Below are 22603 nucleotides of genomic sequence, written 5' to 3' on the forward strand. Positions count from 1 at the left end.
GGTCTGCTTGGTCCTGGGTTTGGCAGCTCTAGTGGAAGCCGACTGCCTAGGAAAGTACTGTCCTTTAGGCCCGACAAGATCTTCCCATTGTAGGGTAATCCTTCTAGCCTTCTAGGCTTTACTGGGAATCCGCATCAGCCTTCCATGAGCGTAGCCACAGAGTATGGCAGGCAGACACATCGCGGCCGAGACTGGAGTTTAGCAGACTGGCTCCAATATAGGAAGCTGCATCTCAAATGTGAGCCACAAAAGACATCTGATCCCTAGAAGCATCTGAGGGAAAAGAGTCTTCAAGTGCATCAACCCAGCTCTCTATAGCTTTAGCCACCCATGCAGTAGCCATGGTTGGATGGGCAACAGCCCCTGAAAGAGAGTATATTGATTTCAGGCAAGCTTCTACTTTCCTACCAGTAGGATCATTCAACGCGTAACATGTGAATCTACCGCAGGGGGTGCTTCCCATTTTGCACAATGAGCCACAGTAATATGAGGTCAGATGTGAAACCTCTTACCAGGCAATTGCCAGGCTCCAGCCATGAGTTCAGCTAGATGATCCGATAGAGGGATGTCTGCTGAAGCCACTTTCTGTCATTTAAACAGAGGATGCTTGGATTTAGGGGCTGGCTTGTCATCTTCTATTAATAAGATGGATCTGACAGCTCGTACCAAGGCAGAAATATTATTTTGTGACCGGCCCTCATCGTCCTCCAGAGGGGAGTCAGGGTTAGAGAGAGCAGCAACTACTGCCTCCTCAGATGATTTTCAGAATCTGAGAGTTGTGTGGACTGTGATGATAACACAGGGCCTGATTCAGACCCGCTCGCAAGCGCTATGAGCTCGCAAGCGGGTCGAAGGCCATGCAGTGCGCATGTGCAGTGTGTGCACTGCGCGTACGCGAGCCCCGGAGCGAGCGAGAAATCACTCGCTCCGGCGCTCGCATCCAAAAGGGGCGGCTGTCGATGTTGGGTAAGGGATTCTCACCTTGCAACATGTTTGAAAGGCATTAGATATAGCCATTAGACTCTGCACATAGGTAGAGAATATGTCTACCCATGATGGGGGCACAGAAGGTACCTGTATCGCCCAAACCTGTTGTGGCAACCCAAAAGGGGGAATTACGGCCTGCTGTGATAACTTCATAGGGTAAATGACAGCCGAAACCGCCAGTCAGTCCGCAATAGTGGCCAGAACCTGAGAAAATGAAGCCATGGGGTTCTTGTAGAGGCACTGAGTTGTCTGATGGGCCTGGCCCATCTTGTATCAAATCCTCCTAACTTAAGTCTGCAGCACATAATCTGCATGTGGCAGCATGGATGCGGATGCCTGTTTCTTACTTTTGCCTTTGCTAGACATAGCTGCAGAGTAATATGGCACACAATATGGCACTTTGTATAATGCAACCACCGTGTATGTAGGATACTAGTAGGAATGCAATATACTGGTCCTGTCTTATGCTTGGGTAAGCTGCAAGAGCACACAGCCCAAATATGGCACAGTGCAACGACCAAATGTATGTGACAAACCTCACAAATACTTAATTCTATATATGTGAGGTACAGGAAAACCCCTGAATACACCTGTATGTTAGGGTAAAGTCAGAAAAAAAGGGAAAGATATATGCTGACAGTAGAGTAGAAAACAGACAGGCAGCGCTAGGATCAGTCACATATAATGCAGAAATAACAAATAACTGCAGACTCACTACAATCAACTACACAGACTCAGGGCCTGATTCAAAGCCGAACGCAAGCAGCCGTTTGCTCGTACGCATTCGATTTTTTTAAACCACGCATGCGTCCGGTTATCATTGCGCATGTGCGGCCGTATCTTTGCGGTCATTTTTCTTTCGCTCGTATACACAGCGAACAGGAAATGACCTATGTAATTTGATTGACAGAATGTTACGTTTATGGGTGGTAACGGGGGTGGAGATGTGAAAACGCAGGCGTGTCAAGCCGTTTTTTGGGCGTACATGTATTATCTTGAACGAACGTCCAATTTGGACGGTATTTTTGATACGTCACTGTGTGATCCAGTTTCCATTATTACTGCTCGTTCAGCTTGTGGTAGGGTATTGGATCTCGCAAAGACGATGGTCTCTTCGTAGTTCCCTAAGCGAATCGATGTTTTGCTATTCTCCTTAAGAAGGCACAAGACCAATCACCTAATAATTGGTTCACTTGTTATAAGGTGATTTGCAATGGCCCTGATTTATTAGCTAAATTTAGAACGCATGTTGTGTTCCTATTTGTTTGTGTTTTGAAATCACAGCAATCACCAAATAAATGTTTCACTTATGTTAAAAATGCTTGATGTTTTTGATATATTCCTTACGCATGTTGTTGTCAGATTTCTTTTGTTTTTTAATAGCCCAACACCAATCTACTTTTTTTGTAAAATATTCATTTTGTTTTGTTTTAAATACCGAAAAACAATCAGCTACTAATTGCTTTGCTTGTGTTATTGTTTACTGACCTGTTACCTGATGTTTTTATTTTTTAATATTTTTTTTAGTATATGACCTTTGTTATGTATTTAAGTATGTTTGATCCAGTCCCTTTTAGCCAGTTGATAATGAAATTGACACACAATTTTTGATTTTTGGTCTTATTTTTTTCAAAAATTAAAATCATTTTTTTTAATTTTTTTTTTGTTTGGCTTTTTATTCCGCAAAAAATGCAATTTTTTACATTTGGAAAAATACAAAGTAATTAAATTAAAAAACAATTCACAAGAAAGGAGAGGGAGGTTTTGGGGTGCAAAAATATGGGGCAAACACAGAGATGGAATTTTGGGGAATTAGCCAGAATTGGCTTGATGTTGGAGGGAGCATGACTTCTGTCTGTCTGGTCGTGCGCCTGGCCTGGCCAGAGGTAGATGTTGTTTCCTCTGGCCTAGGCATAGGGCTAGGCACATTTGGAGGGATGGCTGATGTTGCGCCAGAGGTGGAAGGCCCTGATGTTCCGGCAGGAAGGGAGGCCGGCTCCAACATGCGCGGGCGGATGAGCTGCTCCAGGGCATTAGCTATTCTAACATTGGCCGCAGCATTTTCCTCCAGGGCGTCCACCACCCGTAGCAGATTGGCGTCCATCCTCATCTGAATCTCGGTGTTCTTATCCGTTTTTTCATTGAGATCTGAGAGAAGGGCCACTGCCTGCGAGGGGGAAGGCCCTGGACTGTCCGCCACAGGGTCCCTAGCCGGATATACTGCTTCCTCCCTGCGGAGGCAGCAGATCTACTGCGGCCAAAACTCAGTTCTGGAGCAGACTCGTCCTCTTCTGTGCCTGTGTGAAAAAGATAGATAATACAAATCTTAGTACATTTGTAAATTTACTTAAACAAGTTTTTCAATAATTTTTTACTAAATTACCTGCAGCAAAATGTGGACCCGCAAAGTCTGGCATGTCTGTGTCCATGTTGGACACGCCAAACACCTCCTCTTCCTGCACACACCCCTGTGCCAGCTCCTCCAAATCTGTTAGCTCCAATGACACAGGGGTTGGCCCACCACCTGTCCCCCCTGCATGCCTAGCCCTATCTGCCAATTTTTGTTTTAGCCGATATTTGAAGTCGCTCCATCTGTTGTTTAAAAATGTATGGTTAGATTTGTTCATAATTTAATAAAAATTTGGAAATAGGTTACAGCATTTACGTACCAGCGTTTGACCTCTTTGGTTGAACGGACAAAGTCACCAAGCCCATTGACAGCACTGGCTATTTCCTCCCACAGTTTCCATCACTGGGTTGCACCCATATTTCGGGGTGCCTGTGCCAGGTTATCAATGCACTTTTGCACCAAAGCCTCCATCTCCTTTCTTGTGAATTGCGGCTGCCTTTTGTGTTTGGCCCTGGCCTGGGTACTAGGCCCCGCAGCCTCCTCATTCTCAGTCTCAACACCTTACAAAAAATTTAGAAAAAAACATTATTTTTTTTTGTTGGTGGTAACTTTAATTTTGGAGCTACTTACTGTGAGGTCCTGGATTTTGGCTTTGCTGCTGTTCAGTGGACATGATTAAACCCTTGAATTCAGCAGACCCATTGTGGGCTCTCGTGCCATTTTTATAGATGCGTGTGCATTATACGGGTGCATCTATTGTGCGTCATTGATTTGAGTGGGAAAGTTCGGTCTATTTAAGGCTTTTTTGTAGTCTTGTTTCGGGGTGGGTTGTTTGTAGTGGTTGTCGTTGGAGTAGTTGGCGTTTGAGAGTTAGTCGGAACAGTGGTTGTTTGCGGAGAGTTTGGTGATTTTTAAGAAAGTTTTCTGTTGTTTGTTTATTTTCTTTCGCATTTTTGCGTATTTTTTCTTTCACAATTTTTTTTTTGTTGAGGTAAGTTTTTGTGAACAAATTTTTGGTCGATTATAACTAGCAAATATTTTGTTATGTTATGTTGTTATGTTAATATGTGTTTACTTTGCTCTTATTTCGTTTTTTTTTACGTTTGGTGTTGTGGATCTCGTTTATTTTGGTGTTATCGTCTTTGTGCGGTAAGTGTTTTTTGTCATACATTATTTTTATTAATTTTTCATGTTTATTTAAGGGGTCACACTATGCAGATAGGTGTACTTAAAAGCATTTTTTTGGGGAAATGTTTTTTTTTCATGATAAATTCGAAATGAATTGCGTATATTTTGTTCATCTCCTGTCTGTGGCTTAAGCGTACCATTAAGCGTTATTTTGTAATCTGTATTGCGTATATTTTGTTCATCTCCTGTCTGTGGCTTAAGTGTACCATTAAGCGTTATTTTGTAACCTGTATTGCGTATATTTTGCTCATCTCCTGTCTGTGGCTTAAGCGTACCATTAAGCGTTATTTTGTAACCTGTATTGCGTATATTTTGTTCATCTCCTGTCTGTGGCTTAAACGTACCATTAAGCATTATTTTGTAACCTGTATTGCGTATATTTTGTTCATCTCCTGCCTGTGGCTTAAGCGTACCATTAAGCGTTATTTTGTAACCTGTATTGCGTATATTTTGTTCATCTCCTGTCTGTGGCTTAAGCGTACCATTAAGCATTATTTTGTAACCTGTATTGCGTATATTTTGTTAATCTCCTGTCTGTGGCTTAAGCGTACCATTAAGCATTATTTTGTAACCTGTATTGCGTATATTTTGTTCATCTCCTGTCTGTGGCTTAAGCGTACCATTAAGCATTATTTTGTAACCTGTATTGCATATATTTTGTTCATCTCCTGTCTGTGGCTTAAGCATACATTACAATTTTCATGTACAATCCTAGAATAACATCATCTGTGTAGTGCATGCATTCTTTATATTTTAGCCTTAGCCTGTCTTTATTTTGTGTAAATTTTTACATTATTTATATGGAATATCTAATTTGTAGGTTTACTTCAAGATGTCACTGCCTAACCCTGTAAGATTCTTCTTAATGTGTAAAAAAGATAAGTATATTTTCACATTGTTAAATTTAAAAAAAATAACTACATTGTCTAACATTTCAGATTGATGTTGGGTGAATTATAGTGGCGATGGTCCATGACCCCGACCAACCTGAACATCCTCCTAGGCATAGGCCTCGTAGGCGTGCAAGGCCCCAGATATTTAGAACACATGTCACCCTTTTTGGAATGCCTGTTGATGTGGTCTTAAGGCATTATCGCCTACCTCCCCAAATCATCCTAGACACTCTTTCATTAATAGAGAGTGATCTTGAAAGGCAAATTAACAATCCAACAGCAATACCACCACTTACGCAGTTAATGTCGGTGTTACATTTTTGCGCCTCAGGATCCTTCCAGACCACAGTTGGCATTGTTGCGGGAATTTCCCAATCCTCCTTTTCAAGGATCCTGAGGGCGGTAATGGATGCCCTATTTAAGCACCTCCATCATTTTATTAATATGCCATTGGATATGAGGACCCTTAATGTGGTTAAGCAGAAATTTTTTGAAATTGCAGGCTTCCCACACATCATAGGGGTTGTGGACGGCACTCACATACCACTTCAGCCTCCAGCTGCGCTGGAGGCAATATTTAGGAACCGAAAACATTTCCATTCAATGAATGTACGGGTGGTATGTGATGCCTCCCTCCAGATCCTGTCCCTTAATGCCAAATTTCCAGGAAGTGCACATGATTCATTTGTCATCCCACATTCAGGGCTTTGGCACAAATTAAACAATCTACAAGCTGGTGATGCATGGCTTCTGGGTAAGTGGTACCCTTAATTTTTAAAACAAACACTGTTGACTTAGAAATGGTACTGAATGTTTTTTTTTCACAGGAGACAGTGGTTACCCTTGCACGCCCTGGCTGCTCACTCCTTATTTGGTTCCTACACCAGGGCCACAAAGTCAATATAATTCCGCACTTACTGCCACCAGGCAGGTGGTGGAGCATTGCATTGGCCTTTTATAAGGCTGATTTCGATGCCTCCACCGCTCTGGTGGCGACCTCATGTATTTGTCGTGACCATCGCGACCATCGCCACTGCGAGCCGGAGCCTGCAGTTGAGGTTTTCAACTGCAAGGCCCGGAGTGATTTTGGCTCTATCAGAGCCAAAATCACTCCCACTGACATCACTAGTGATTACCCGGCCACGCCACCCGCTGTGCGCAGACATTCAGCTCCCTCCCAAAAGGAGGGAGCTGAATGTCGGCAAGTATGAGCTGTGGCTGTGCCTTAGAGAAGATGGCCACCGGAGACCTCAGAGGGGGAGTGGTCAGGGGAGGAGAGCAGCTCAGGGAAGCGAGGCCTCAGTAGAATGGTGCCCTGAGCTGAGGGGAGGGGCCGCTTTAATGGGGAAGCTGACCTCCCCTTGTCGATTACTTACCCACCGGGACGCTGGTTCCCATACCATGCATACCCTGGTGGCCTAGTGGATCGCGGTGGCTGGAGCCTGAGGACCTCATTCAGAGGCGCTCGCAAAATGCGAGCGTTCGCTCTGAATGAGGGCGGCCGCATCTATTTTCTGAGCCGGCCTCCTGGCTGCTCGCTAAGCTGTGGGTGACCACCCACAGCTTTAGTGAGCGGCCAGGTTGATGGTCACGATGGTCTTGACCATCAGGCCTTGCGACGAGACCCTGGTGGTAGGGTCTCATCTGCCACAAGCCCCAGTTAGCTTTCGGCTCTATTAGAGCCGGAAGCTCACCACTGACATCATGAGTGATGTCAGTGGTGCCACCCCCAAATGGTAGGGGTTCCATCGGGAACGCCTCCGTTTGGCAAGCTACCCCCCCACCCTGCCTACAAAATTGTGCAAGCTGTCGATCACCATCGACAGCCACCCCTTTTGTAGTAAGCGCCGGAGCGAGAGAATTTCTCTCTTGCTCCGGGGCTTGCGCACGTGCAGTGCGGCCGCAGTGCGTGCGCAGGGCCTCAACATCGACCCACTTGCGAGCGCATAGGCGCTTGCGAGCGGGTCTTAATGAGACCCTGAGTCCACACTCAGCACCTCCGGTCTGTCCCTTGAGACCGGAGCTATGACTGCTAACACACGGGTCACCACAAGCGGTGATCCACCTTACCTGTCCCCTTAGCGTCCGGCTGCAGTCGGGTTCCTCCTACAGGGCCTTGGCTAGCACTGACCCCAGGATACCCGCCGAGATCCCCACTCTTTACTGGTGTCACGGCACCGGAGGGGGGATGGAGCGGCAGCACAGATATCCCATAGATAGTCTGCTGCTGCCCACTCTAAGTGTTAAAAGTAAAATAAAGAAATCATAAAAATAAAGAGCTTAAGGCCTGCCTAAGCAGCTCCCTGCGTAATGGTGACCGACTCCGGCCGGGCACCAACGAAACTGAGGTGCCTCTGGCTTGGAGCGGGTATAGGGAGAGTAGACCGGAGCATCCTGGGAGCTGAAGGCTTTTAACTGTGTGGTGCCCGGATTCAAGATCCACCTTCTACACCCCAAGGTCTCCCTGTGGAGCCTATGGGCCATAAAAAAAAGAAATATATATAAAAGGTGTGCAGGGGCTGATTGGGAACTAAAAGATGCCCTGGAAAAATTTCTAGCAGTGGCCTCATGTGGGCGGTACCAAATCAAATGTAGGCGAGATTAGTACTTCACTATACATGTATACATACTGTATAAAGAAGTTTAGCGCTACATAGTTGTATGCATATACGAATTTACCGCAAACCACCCTATGCAGTGCTTGAGCACATTCATAAATTATGCATGTAGTATGAAGGGATTTATCAATTTCATCAATAGACTAGACGCCGCATCAGTACAGGAACAGAATGATACGGTGTGCTTGGATATCCACAACATAGTGTTAATTCGCAAGTACAGGAAAAAGTGGATTTTGGCATCCGCACAGGCATAACTGCCAAATTACCTGACAGCTGGCCAGATCCTTGCTAACACCAGTCGTCATAAAAAGCCCTGTGTCCTGTTTAGGGACGGAGATCAAAGAATTGTTGTTTAAACCCACAGATAGTCAGGCTACAGAGGTGTATGTTTAACCACTTAATCCGTGTGCACGTTTATTGACCTAAGCCCACTTCTCAAACTTCAGAAAGGGCTGAAAGGTAATTTAGAACCCCTGCCCAAATGACAGAGAGACCATGGAGCCCCAGCTGCAGTGATAATACCCTCTGAGCTGACAAGGGTTAAAATCACCCAGGGAGGTGGGTTGGGGGGGAATGCTGGAGGGCAGGATAAAACTGCGATACACTTGTAGTGCAGTGTTAATTTCTGAGAGGCTATCTTGAGGTACAGATTGATCTAGAGTTCGTCATTGGGACTGCCTCGTCCAGAACCACCTAAGTCAAACTGCGTGGTTTGTTTCTTCCCTTTTATTTTATGTCTTGGAATTGTGAGTAATTTGTGTGAACCCTTTTATTTAATATTATTGTAATCTTGTAACTTTTTGTAACCGATCATTAGCCGCTAATTTCAATATTTAAGAAGCCTCTTCTTTGTGCACCTAAAAGACTTCAGAGTATGATGTTAACATTACAGCATTATGGTCTCTGTGTCAATTACAAGCCAGGCCCTGAGATGTATATCAGTGACACTCTTAGTAGAGCAATAGCTGTGGATGGGAGCTCTGGAGCAGCTCAGAGGTATGATGCAGTCTGCACCATGTATCAAGTCCTGACTGATTTTGCACAGATTAACCAGGCAGATTATATGAATGTCAATGATCAGGTTCGGCAGCATACCATGACTAATGAGAGCCTCCAGATTATGAAGTCTATTGCATTGACTGGATGGCCAAATTTCATAGAAAAAAAACACCACTCATCGTGAAGGGCTATTGGTCATTTAGAGATGAGATCAGCATACAGAATGGCATTTTGTACAAGGGACCAAGGGTCATAATACCAAAATCTTTAAGACCCAAGATGCTAGCACGTATACCATTTTATATATATATAAATATATATATATATATATATTCAGGGTATGCAGTCCAGGAATCTTTCCAATATAGCACCATCTTGGAGGTGATGCATGCTACAGACAAGCAGGAGATACATTGTACAGAACTACAATGCAAAGTGAGAATTAAAACTACTCAGCTTGCAACAAATGTGCATATGTACCACAGAAAGAAAATATGCTGTCACATGAGATACAACTATGTCTATGGAAAATTGTTAGCATGGATTTATTTACTTACGCAGGCAAAGAATCTCTGTTAACTCTCTGTGGACCAATATTCTGATTTTTGAGAAATTGAGTTTCTCCCAGATTTATTCTCAGAGACTACAATAAAGCGATGCAAGGCGCAATTTGCACGTTATGGCCAGCCTGAAAAGTAATCTCAGACAATGGACCACAATTTGCATGTGAGCAATTCAGACAATTTGCCTCTGAATGAGAGTTTGAGCATGTTACGTCATCTCCATGTTACTCAAAATATCAGCAGTTAAAATTTTGAAGAATCTGTGCAAACAATGCTAGCAGTGATAATACTGACCAATGGAAGGCCGTATTACATTGGAGGAATACACCAACCGAAGGAATGGGCACTAGTCCTGCACAGCCTCTTATTTCAAGGAGACTTAACAAATCTTTGCCAGTAGCCAGTACTTTACTTTATTCCAGTGTAGTACAAGGTGTGTCAGAGAAGCTACAGCAGGGGATGGAGATTTCTAAGTTGGGGTATGATAAATTCGCTAAGGAGTCGCCTGAACTTATTATTGGCGAGACATTTTGTATGAAGCCAATTCCTGGAGATCGCAAGGATCATTGGAGACGTTGTTCTTGTGTGTGAAAGGTTGCACCACGCTCATATCTTGTGGATGTGAAATGTACTTTGTACAGACACAATCATGTAGATTTGTGAGTTGCAGAGAACGGACAATTCTACATGAAAATATTGGGCATTCTGTTCCTGGCCTGATTATGGAACCGGTTGCGCCAATAGCGAGTCAGGAATTTGCACGGCCATAGGTTGTGATACCAGAAGAATATGGAGAAAATGAGAATATGGATTATGCAAGTATACCAGATGTCAGTCCATCATTATCACCGGTTATACAGACTACTGCCCAACAATACTCAACTCCAGCCCAACAAAATTCTGTCTATACTCAGAGAGGCTGTCTGTCACGGCGGCCACCTGACAGACTTAGTTTATATTTAAAAAAAAAAATAGAGGACCTTGTGGTCTATTTACTAAGCATTGGATTGAGATAAAGTGACCGGAGATAAAGTACCAGCGAATTAGCTTCCAACTGCCATGTTACTGGCTGTGTTTGAAAAGTGACAATTAGGAGCTGGTTGGCTGGTACTTTATCTCCATCCACTTTATCTCAATCAAATGCTTAGTAAATAGACCCCATTGTTAGTTAGTTTACAGTAGGGGTGAGCGGGTTCGGATTTCTGAAATCCGAACCCCCCCCGAGCCCCCCCGATCCAAGGCCGATCCGAGTCAGGCTCGACTTTTCCCGCCAGACTCGGATCTGAAATCGATGCAAAAACGTCATCATCCCGCCTTCCGGGTCTCGCGGGTTTTGGATCCTATATAAGGTACCCGCGTCAGCGCCATTTTCTCACTCGGCTGTGGACAGTGAAGAGGGAGGGTGGGAGTTAGGGCTGGCTGGGCTGTGTAGTGTAGTGTAGTGTTGTAGTGTAGTGTAGTGTAGTGTAGTGCAGTGTAGTGTTGTGCTGTGCTGTGCTATGCTGTGCTGCTGTTGTCCATAGGGGCTGTGTCCACTACTTCAAAGTCCATAGGGGCTGGCTGGACTGTGTTGTGCAGTCAGTTGTCCATAGGGGCTGTGTCCACTCCAAAGTCCTGTGCAGTGTCCCAGTCCTAAAGGGGTGCTGTAGTGTTGTCCAGGGGGTGCTCTGTCCATCAGGGGTGCTCCCCCCAAGTGCTAAAAATATATATATTTTTTCTGTGTTTGTGAATTGTGTGCACTGTGGCTGCATGTGAATCAACAAAGGAGCAGCGCCAAGCATGCGCCTGTGTCCCATAAGTAAAAGGCCGGCTGGCTTGTCCGTTAAAGGGTGCTGTAACCCCCAAAGGGCACTCCAAACAAAATAAAAAAATATATTTTTTTGTGTTTGTGAATTGTGTACGCAGTAGCCGCACGTGCATCAACAAAGTAGTGCCAAGCGTGCGCCTGTGTCCCATTAAATAAAGGGCCGGCTGGATTGACCGCTAAAGGGTGCTGTAACCCCCAAAGGGCACTCCAAACAAAATAAAAAAATATATTTTTTTGTGTTTGTGAATTGTGTGCGCAGTAGCCGCACATGCATCAACAAAGTAGTGCCAAGCGTGCACCTGTGTCATAAGTAAAGGGCCGGCTAGCTTGACCGTTAAAGGGTCCTGTAACCCCCAAAGTACACTCCAAACAAAAAAATATTTTCTGTGTTTGTGAATTGTGTGCGCAGTAGCCGCACGTGCATCAACAAATTAGTGCCAAGCGTGCGCCTGTGTCACAAGTAAAGGGCCGGCTGGCTTGACCGTTAAAGGGTGCTGTAACCCCCAAAGTACACTCCAAACCAAATAAAAAATATTTTCTGTGTTTGTGAATTGTGTGCGCAGTAGCCGCACGTGCATCAATAAAGTAGTGCCAAGTGTGCGCCTGTGTCATAAGTAAAGGGCCGGCTGGCTTGACCGTTAAAGGGTGCTGTAACCCCCAAAGTACACTCCAGTCCAAACCCAAAAAAAAAATATTTTCTGTGTTTGTGAATTGTGTGCGCAGTAGCCCCACGTGCATCAACAAAGTAGTGTCAAGCGTGCGCCTGTGTCATAAGTAAAGGGCCGGTTGGCTTGACCGTTAAAGGGTGCTGTAACCCCCAAAGTACACTCCAAACAAAATAAAAAAATATTTTCTGTGTTTGTGAATTGCGTGCACTGTGGCTGCACGTGCATCAACAAAGGAGCAGCGCCAAGCGTGCGCCTGTGTCCCATAAGTAAAGTGCACTACTCTCCAGCAAAAATAAAAAAATATTTTCTGTGTTTGTGTGTGCCTTAGCCGCACGTATATATCAAATCAATATAACATAAATGGAGGACCAAACTTTCTCCGATAAAAATAAAATAGGGAAAGATCAAGAACCACTTCCTCCTAGTGCTGAAGCTGCTGCCACTAGTCATGACATAGACGATAACATGCCATCAACGTCGTCTGCCAAGGCCGATGCCCAATGTTATAGTAGAGGGCACATACAATCCCAAATGACAAAGTTCAGGAAAATGACCTTGAAAAAAACATTTAAATCATCTGAAGAGAAACGTAAACTTGCCAATATGCCATTTACGACACGGAGTGGCAAGGAATGGCTAAGGTCTTTCCCTATGTTCATGACTAGTGGTTCAGCTTCACATGACGATGGAAGCCCTCCTCCCGCTAAAAAAAATCAAACGAGTTAAGCTGGCAAAAGCACAGCGAAGAACTGTGCATTCTAAGAAGATATCACAAATCCCCAAGGAGAGTCCAAGTGTGGTGGTGGTTGCGATGCATGACCTTCCCAGCACTGGACGGGAAGAGGTGGCTCTTTCCACCATTTTCACGCCCCCTGCAAGTGCTGAAAGGAGCACCCACAGTCCACTTGCTGATATGCAAATTGAAGATGTCACTGTTGAAGTACAACAGGATGAGGATACTGGTGTAGCTGGCACTGAGGAGGAAGTTGGCGAGGAGGATTCTGATGGTGATGTGATTTGTTTAAATCACGCTCCGGGGGAGACAGTTGTTGTCCGTGGGATGAAAAAGCCCATCACGGTCATGCCTGGGCAGAAGACCAAACATTCCACCTCTTTGGTCTGGCAATATTTCTATCCAAATCCGGACAACAACTGTCTTGCCATATGTACCATATGTAAAGGTGAAATAAGTAGGGGTAGGGACGTTAACCACCTAGGAACATCCTCCCTTATACGGCACCTGCAGTGCGTTCATAAAAAGTTACTGTCAAGTTCAGAAACTTTGGCTAAGACCGTAAGCAGTCCAGGGACACCTAAATCCCTTTTTCCTGTTTTATCCAAGGAATCGGTGGATGAGGAGGATGAGGACGACATCTTGCCTCCGTAGAGCCAGTTTGTGCAGGGACACATTAATTGTCAGCTTGTTTTGTGGGGGCCCAAACGAACCAATCATTTCAGCCACAGTCGTGTGGCAGACCCTGGCGCTGAAATGATTGGTTTGTTAAAGTGTGCATGTCCTATTTATACAACATAAGGGTGGGTGGGAGGGCCCAAGGACAATTCCATCTTGCACCTCTTTTTTTTCTTTGCAGTATGTACTGTTTGGGGCCTAGTTTTTCAAACTGCCATCCTGTCTGCCACTGCAGTGTCACTCCTAGATGGGTCACGTGTTTGTGCCGCCCACTCGTGTCGCTTAGCATAGTCATCCAGCTACCTTGGTGCAATCTTTTGGCCATAAAAACAATATTGTGAGGTGTGAGGTGTTCAGAATAGACTGGAAATGAGTGGAAATGAAGGTTATTGAGGTTAATAATTGCATAGGAGCAGAAAAACCCACAAATTCTGTGATTTAAGCTGTTTTTATGCTTTTTTTCAAAAAAATACAGATCCAAAACACAAAACCCAGAACCCAAAACACGGAAGGGTGGTTTTGGCAAAACCAATCCAGATCCAAAACACGAAGAAAGATCCAGATCCAAAACCAAAACACAAAACACGAAAAGTGGCCGGTGCACACCCCTAGTTTACAGTATATTGAAAAATGGATGTATAGTGTATTTGTAGTCTTATGTTTGTAGTGCCACCTAGTGGTGCCATGTAAGTGTTTATAAGGCGCAGCTACCTGTTAAGTGGGTGTGTTTTTTTAACCTGTGTTTGCACAACATGGCTATTTGGAACTAGCATGCAGTGTTTTTCGTTATTGGATGCTTTTGAAACAATTACAGTGGCATCACTAGGGGGCGCAGACCATACCATCTAAACAGGGTGGCACCAAAATAGCTGATCTGTTCTGCTATTTTGGTGTCACTCCCACAGATGGTATCACCCTGCAGTGGTGATGGATGACGCATGTGTGCACACGTCATCCATCATGAGCAGCGGCAATGGATGTTGCGTGCATGCACGCATGCATGTCATCATCAGCTCATCTCTCAAGGATCAAGCCTTCGAGAGAGATAAAGTGGAGAGATAAAATGTACCAACCAATCAGCTCCTGTCATTTTTCAAACACAGCCTGTAAAGTGACAGTTAGGAGCTGATTGGTTGGTTCTTTATCTCTCCCCACTTTATCTCTCTCTGAGGCTTGATACAATTAACCCAAGGAGACAGGGGCTCAGGATTAAACTTTGTTATTGGTGGTCCTGTCAGTAGTAAGACCTGTCTATGGAAAAGGATATAATGCTGCAATATCCTCTTTTAGACAGTGTGTAGAAGTCATTGGCATGCGCAGTCCATTTCATTAGGCTGCACACCCAACGAAATAAAGAGAGCTATAGTTTGCACTGTGGCGTGCCGTTTGAGGGGCATATCTTACTTTTGACCTGGGCAGCTGCCTCTTGCTCTCTCCTAGTGCTCATCTTCCACTGTGCATGCTCTGCAACTTCCTTCTTAGGGAAGAAGTGAATATCATATTTCCTATGAGCAGAATTTTATTTTGGAATCTAATGTTGTGGTACACTGTAGTGTCCCCAATTCATGTTAACAATTACAATTACATTCATGGGCGGATTGGAAGGTATTTTCTGAGGGAAAATTCCCAGTGGGCCGATTGGATGTGGGGCCGCTTTTCTGTTGAGGCCCCGCCCCCTTATTTGCGTCACCAGCCGGTTCCTGCAGAGACTACGTTGTGTTTATTTCACAGGTGCACCCGGCTGCCTGTCAGCTCTTTGTGGCCGTGCCTTAGCCTCTCGCAAGGAGAGGCCAGCGGCAGCCTGCTTAAGCCCCGCCCCGCATGCTGTCAGCAGCACACGCCGCAGAGGACTTAACAAGATTGGAAGTGGGGGGGACCGAGGGTGACAGCAGCCGTTGGCGTGACCGCGACGCGATGGAGGTAAGTTGTGGCGGGGGTGGGGGGCCGTCCAGGCAGTCTGTTAGCCCGATCGTCTCCTCTCTACTCTTCCCTCCCCAGGTTGTGAAGTGTCAAGTTTAATTTCACAGCCTGGAGAGAGGGCAGAGCGGAGAGGAGACAATCTGGCTAGGTGCAGCAGGGCAGACTTGCAGTGCACTGTGCAGGGCAATGGGGCTGGGAGATGGCGTGAGACTCAGGATGTCTGGGGTTGGGGCCCTGCTAAGGGGAGAATAATAACATCTGTCTAAGGGGGAGGCCGGAACGAAGTTGATCTGTCTAAGGGGGAGGGGAGATATGCTGAACTTGTGGGAGACGGTCTATCTCTGGGGGGATATGGGGGGCTGCCATACTGTGATCAGATGATCTGTCTGTGGGGTGGGGTGGGGTGGGCTCATTTTGTTCTAAGGGGAGATATTTTGTGGAGGGGGCTGCAATACTGATGTCATAAACACTTAAAATGTTAGGACTGAGTTTACGTAGTGTGATGTGTTTTCTTTCAATCAATTTGCTTACCAATGTGCTTGGCAGCTCTGTTCGAATGTAGTAAGGCTCCAATTCTCGAGGTACTGACTCGCTATTAAGTATCAAAGCAAATTTATTACCAAATCCTTAAACAAGGCAATTGAATTCAATGAAACAGTTTAGAGCAACAATATTATACAATACAATACATTAATACATTTCAGAAAAAACAATATAATGGACACTTTTCTGAAAATGAAAATAACTCTCTGGTCCGAGTAATTTTTATTAAACAGGAACGCAGGATACTCGATCCACCTAAGGGAGCAATGGGTTAAACACAAAAGAGCATACGAGATCACCTTCTTCTGCAATAGTTGGACCCAAATGACATAATCAACTACTTTCAGGTGCACCTGAACCTCTAATGCACTAATCTCTTTGTTCTATCTCTGTATGCCAGAGTTAACTGTATCAGTTTGATATTGGTATACCGTTGCCCGGGATGATGTGTAGCGTAAGTAGGGAAGAAGTCTATGGATCCTCAGACAATACAAAGTCCTGCGATGCTATAGATGGGGTGTAATAAATGGTAGCAGCCTTTCTTGGCTTTGGGCCTGATTCAGACCCACTCGCGAGCGGCTGTCCGCTCGCAAGTGGGTCGATGTTCTGGACTGAGCATGCGCACGACGGAGGGAGCTCCGTCGTGCGCATGCGCCAGACGCGAGGAGCGAAGGAAAGTCCTTCGCTCGTTGTGTCTGATCAAAGGGGGCGTGCTGTCGATGTTGATTGACAGCACGCCCCCTTTGGTAGGCGTGCCGGGGGCGTGCCTCCCTGACGGGGGGCGTTCCCACGGGAACGCCTCCCGTCAAAAGCCGGCCCACTGACATCACTAGTGATGTCAGTGGGAGTGATTTTGGCTCTGATAGAGCCAAAATCACTCCGGAGCTTGCGGTTGAAAACCTCAACCGCAGGCTCCGGCTCGCAGTTTCGATGGTCGCGATGGTCACGACCATCGCGGCCATCAAAATGCACGCTCGTATAGCCTGTGGGTGGTGACCCACAGCTATACGAGCGTCCAGGAGGATGCTCCATTTTCATGGAGACCGGCCCTCATTCAGAGCATGCGCTCTGCTCAGAGCGTACGGCTCTGAATGAGGGCCTTAGTTCCCTGTAAATGGGCTGTGAGAAACTGGTAACTCCACTCGATGTTAATGCTGTAATGAATGTACGTTGCCCTTCTGAGATATAAATTCTTCACTTACTATGCCCAGGATAGATGCTTTTCTTTGTTTAATTTTGCAGTCACAGGGTTAATTATGCCTGCTGAGACGACCCTACGGTTCTCTCCCTGCCCAACTCTGACCTGCTGTTAGCTGAAAATGTTCTGCTAATTCTCCTTCTGGCTTTATTCACAGTTAGGTAAACTATAGTTCACGTTATAACAGCTGTAACTGCTGGTTTATAAGATATCCTGCTTAAGAGTCACAAGAATCTATTGCCTCACATCTAAACGTCTCCTGAGCTGACAGGGCAAGGGTTAACTGGAAGTTTGACTGGTACTTCACTATGATGCATGTACTGAGCAGTTCATATAGCGTTAAAGTGCCAGTGTATAAGGATTTGACAGACCTGTACTGTTGGCTGTACTCCACAGCAGAGGTAACTTGCTGACAGGGCGGGAGTTAACTGGAAGTTTAACTGGTACTTCACTATGATGCATGTACTGAGCAGTTCATATAGTGTTAAAGTGCCAGTATATAAAGATTTGACAGACCTGTACTGTTGGCTGTACTCCACAGCAGAGGTAACTCTCCTTCCTTCTTTCCAGCCCCGACTGTCAGTCTCTGTGCAGTGGGAGGAGGCCGGGCGGTTCCGCTGGTGAGGCCGCTACCCTCTGTTCTAGGGGAGGGGTAGATGATGACCTGTCTGTGGGGATGGGGGTCTGCTATATTAGGGGCAGGGGAGATGATTATCTGTCTTGGGGAGGAGGCTCTGGTATACTAAGGGCGGGGGAGATGATGACCTGTCTGTGGGGATGGGGGTCTGCTATATTAGGGGCAGGGGAGATGATTATCTGTCTGGGGGAGGGGGCTCTGGTATACTAAGGGCGGGGGAGATGATGATCTGTCTGTAGGGGAGGGGGAGTGTGCTATATTTGGGGCGGGGGAGATAATCTGTGGGGAGGGGGGTATTCTGTGCTAAGGGGAGATGACCTGAGTGTGATAAAGAAGGGCTATTCTGTACTAGGGAAGGATGATGGCGCTGGGGAGGCGCAGGATGATGGCGCCTGGGAGATGCAGGAGGATGGCACTGTGGGGAGACACATTTGGATGGTGCCAGAGAGAATTGAGCGTGGCACTGGAGAGGCACAGGGGGATAGCACTGAAGAAACACATGAGAGGGGATAGGCTGGAGATACACCAAGGCGATGGTGCTGGAGACACACAAATAGGATGGTAGGAACGCTGGTACTATTAGAAGAAAACACTGGGGCACAGTAATCTTCAGTAAGATAACAATTCTAATGAAACCATATTCTAATGCACATGGTTCCAAATGAACAAATACAGTCAGGTCCATAAGTATTGGGACATTGACAGAATTTTCAGATTTTGTCCTCTATTCACCACCACAATGGCTTTGAAATGAAACAAACAAGATGTGATTTAACTGCAGACTTTCAGATTTAATTTGAGGGTAATTACATCCAAATCAGGTGAACGGTGTAGGAATTACAACGGTTTCTATATGTGCTCCCACTTTTTAAGGGGCCAAAAGTAATGGGACAAACTAAACAATCCTAAATCTAACATTCACTTTTTAATACTTTGTTGCAAATCCTTTGCAGGCAATTACAGCCTAAAGTCTGGAACGCATAGACATCACCAGACGCTGGGTTTCATCCCTGGTGATGCTCTGCCAGGCCTCTACTGCAAATGTCTTCAGTTCCTGCTTGTTCTTGGGGCATTTTCCCTTCAGTTTTGTCTTCATCAAGTGAAATGCATGCTCAATCGGATTCAGGTCAGGGGATTGACTTGGCCATTGCATAACATTCCACTTTTTAGCCTTAAAAAACTCTTTGGTTGCTTTTGCAGTATGCTTCGGGTCATTGTCCATCTGCACTGTGAAGCGCCGTCCAATGAGTTCTGAAGCATTTGACTGAATATGAGCATATAATATTGCCCCGAAACACTTCAGAATTCATTCTGCTGCTTTTGTCAGCAGTCACATCATCAATAAATACAAGGGAACCAGTTCCATTGGCAGCCATACATGCCCACGCCATGACACTACCACCACCATGCTTCACTGATGAGGTGGTATGTTTTGGATCATGAGCAGTTCCTTTCCTTCTCCATACTCTTCTCTTCCCATCACTCTGGTACAAGTTGATCTTTGTCTCATCTGTCCATAGGATGTTGTTCCAGAACTGTAATGGCTTTTTTAGATGTTGTTTGGCAAACTCTAATCTGGTCTTCCTGTTTTTGTGGCTCACCAATGGTTTATATCCTGTGGTGAACCCTCTATATTCACTCTTGTGAACTTTTCTCTTCATTGTTGACTTTGACACATATACATCTACCTCCTGGAGAGTGTTCTTGATTTGGCCAACTGTCGTGAAGGGGTTTTTCTTCACCAGAGAAATAATTCTTTTGTCATCCACCACAGTTGTTTTCCATGGTCTTCCGGGTCTTTTGGTGTTGCTGAGCTCTCCGGTGCGTTCTTTCTTTTTAAGAATGTTCCAAACAGTTGATTTGGCCACACCTAATGTTTTTGCTATCTCTCTGATGGGTTTGTTTTGATTTTTCAGCCTAATGATGGCTTGCTTCACTTATAGTGACAGCTCTTTGGATGTCATATTGATAGTCGACAGCAACTGATTCCAAATGCAAATGTCACACCTAGAATCAACTCCAGACCTTTTACCTGCTTAATTGATAATGAAATAACGAGGGAATAGCCCACACCCGTCCAAGAAATAGCTTTTGAGTTGATAGTCCCATTACTTTTGGCCCCTTAAAAGTGGGAGGCACATATTGAAACCGATTTGGATGTAATTACCCTCAAATTAAATCTGAAAGTCTGCAGTTAAAGCACATCTTGTTTGTTTCATTTCAAAACCATTGTGGTGGTGAATAGAGGCCAAAATCTGAAAATTCTGTCAATGTCCCAATATTTATGGACCTGACTGTATATTTTATTAATGTTAAATTGTTCAATATAGGAAACTCCCATCTTGTCCTGCCCCAAAACTTCTGTTAAAATGTATTATCTGGTTGAACCTCTGTTGCATGATGATGACATTGGCTTTATTGCTACGCAAACAGGCGGCTTCCGGACCATGTGATCTCAGCATGAATAGTGAGCACCGACTCAAGAAACTGCCTGTCCAAGAAGGATCAATTTCTTCAGAGGTTCTCCGCTGCAGAGAGATCATATAGGTAAGAAAATACTCATTCACCTGCTCGCTGTGCTTATTCACCAGAGAGAGGGATTGGGGGCATGGCTATCATCTCCTGGTACGGTGGGCATGCCCCCAGCATGAAAAAAATGGGGGGAGTGGCTTGTGGGCATAGCATTTCTCATTAGGCCACACCCCTTGTAATTAGGCCCCACCCACTTTCAGACGCGCGCACTTAGGGCCTCTTCCACATTTTTTCCAGGGCCACTTTACATTCCCAATCTGCCCCTGATTACATTATTAGCCTGGTTACCAGGTCACCAGTGGGAGTTGGTATGACGCAATGATGTCAGGTAGCTGGCACATACCGATGATGTCGTTGGACCAACTGGGCACGTAGTCTGCCATGGTTCATGCATCTGAGTGATGTATATAAGGTAAGATTGTTTTATGTGTTTGCTGTACCTGAGAAAAGTTTTATTAAAGAATCGAAACATTGGAATTAACAGTGTTCTTGTTGTTGATTTAATATCAAGACCAAAGTGGGCAGTACAGACTGTCTAATGGTTAGCATTACTGCCTCACAGTGCTGAGGTTGTGGGTTTGATTCCCGCTACGGCCCTAACTGTGCGGAGTTTGTATATTCTCCCTGTGCTTGCCTGGGTTTCCTCCGGGTACTCTGGTTCCCTCCCACACGCCAAAAATATACAAGTAGGTTGTCTCTCAACAAAAAAAATTAACCTTAGTGTGTAAATATTCACGTGTATATGTGGTAGGGAATTTAGATTGTAAGCTCCACTGGGGCAAAGACTGATGTGAACGGACAAATATTCTCTGTAAAGCGCTATCGAATATGTGTGTGCTATATAAATTACTGGTAATAATAATAATAAATAAGTGCCATTGATGGTTTTACGCTGATTGTTTACTACCATCAATGAAAAGTACAGATGGTACCAATGATGTTCACTGAGATGCACACTGTATGATAAGCAGTAAATAGGATGTTTACTGTATGGTATGATGGCCACAAGGATGCTCTCTGTACTGTACAGTATGTCACTAGGATGCTCTCAGATTTGGCTAGTGGTGGGCAGTGCAATGTGATTTTTCTTTCTTTGGCACTTCTGTATAAAATGTATTTTATCCCTAGTTACTTTAGTGAGGCCATGCTTGCCATGAATTTGGTCCTGCCTGCATGAGGTCACTTTCACAATTTTTCCAGGATCACTTCCAGGTCCCAATCCGAATGAAATTAAGTTTATTTAGTAACTTGTTTACAATCTAATCATTTATTTAATATAGATCAGGGGTGGCCAAACTACAGCTCAAGTGCCAAATGTGGCCCACCCTATGCTGGATTGTGGCCCCTTTCCTGTCCGGGATTCCTAAGGAGTCCAGACAGAGATGTCCGGAGGCAGTTTAGATTTTTGTAGCAGCACGGCCCTGCGATGGTGACGTCACTATGCCGGCCCCCTGTGCAGCTGCACATGACGGATTGCAGACACAGACTGCAGAGGAGTACAAAGACCCAGTGAGTAAGCGGCTGCAGCAGTGGATGGGCAGCACATAAGGGAGGGACACTCCAGGCTGGCACATAAGGGGGGGACTCCAGCCTGACACATAAGAGGAGACTCTGGGCTGGCACATATTGGGAGGACTCTGGTTTGGCACATAAGGTGGAGGACTCTGGTTTGGCATATAAGGGGGAACTTTGAACTGGCACATAAGGAAGAGGGCTCTGGGCTGGCACATAAGGCATGGAGGGATCTGGGCTGGCACATAAGGAGGATGGCTCGGTGCTGAAACAGAAGGTGGTGAGTGCTCTGGGATGAGACATAAGTGGGGAATATGAACTGCCACATAAGGGGGGCTCTGGACTGGAATATAAGGGGGAACTGGACTCTAAGCTGGCACCTAAGTGAGGACTCAGAGTTGACACATAACAGGAGATCTCTGGGCTGGAACAAAAGGATAGTACTCTGGGCTGGCATATAATTTTATATCAGCAAATAACGCCTCCATTCAAAGTCATTTTCTTAATATGGCATTCCCAAGAAAAAGGTTTGCACACCTCTGATACAGGGTATGCAGTCGGGATGCCGACAGTCTAAATGCTGACCGTCGGCATCCCGATTGTCTAATCCCAACAAGGGTCTAATGACAGGTGTTGAAATCCCGATGCCTGTCATTTTACCTACGCTGGGAGCCTGACGCCTGGCATCCCAATCGAAGGAAAACCGTGCGCGAACAGCCACGGGGGGGAAAGGTTAGGTTAGGGGCTCCCGGGGGGGACTTCGGGTTAGGCACC

Source organism: Taudactylus pleione, unplaced genomic scaffold (genome assembly GCF_031769625.1).
Source record: "Taudactylus pleione unplaced genomic scaffold, aTauple2 ptg000065l, whole genome shotgun sequence".
In the NCBI taxonomy this organism is placed as follows: domain Eukaryota; kingdom Metazoa; phylum Chordata; class Amphibia; order Anura; family Myobatrachidae; genus Taudactylus; species Taudactylus pleione.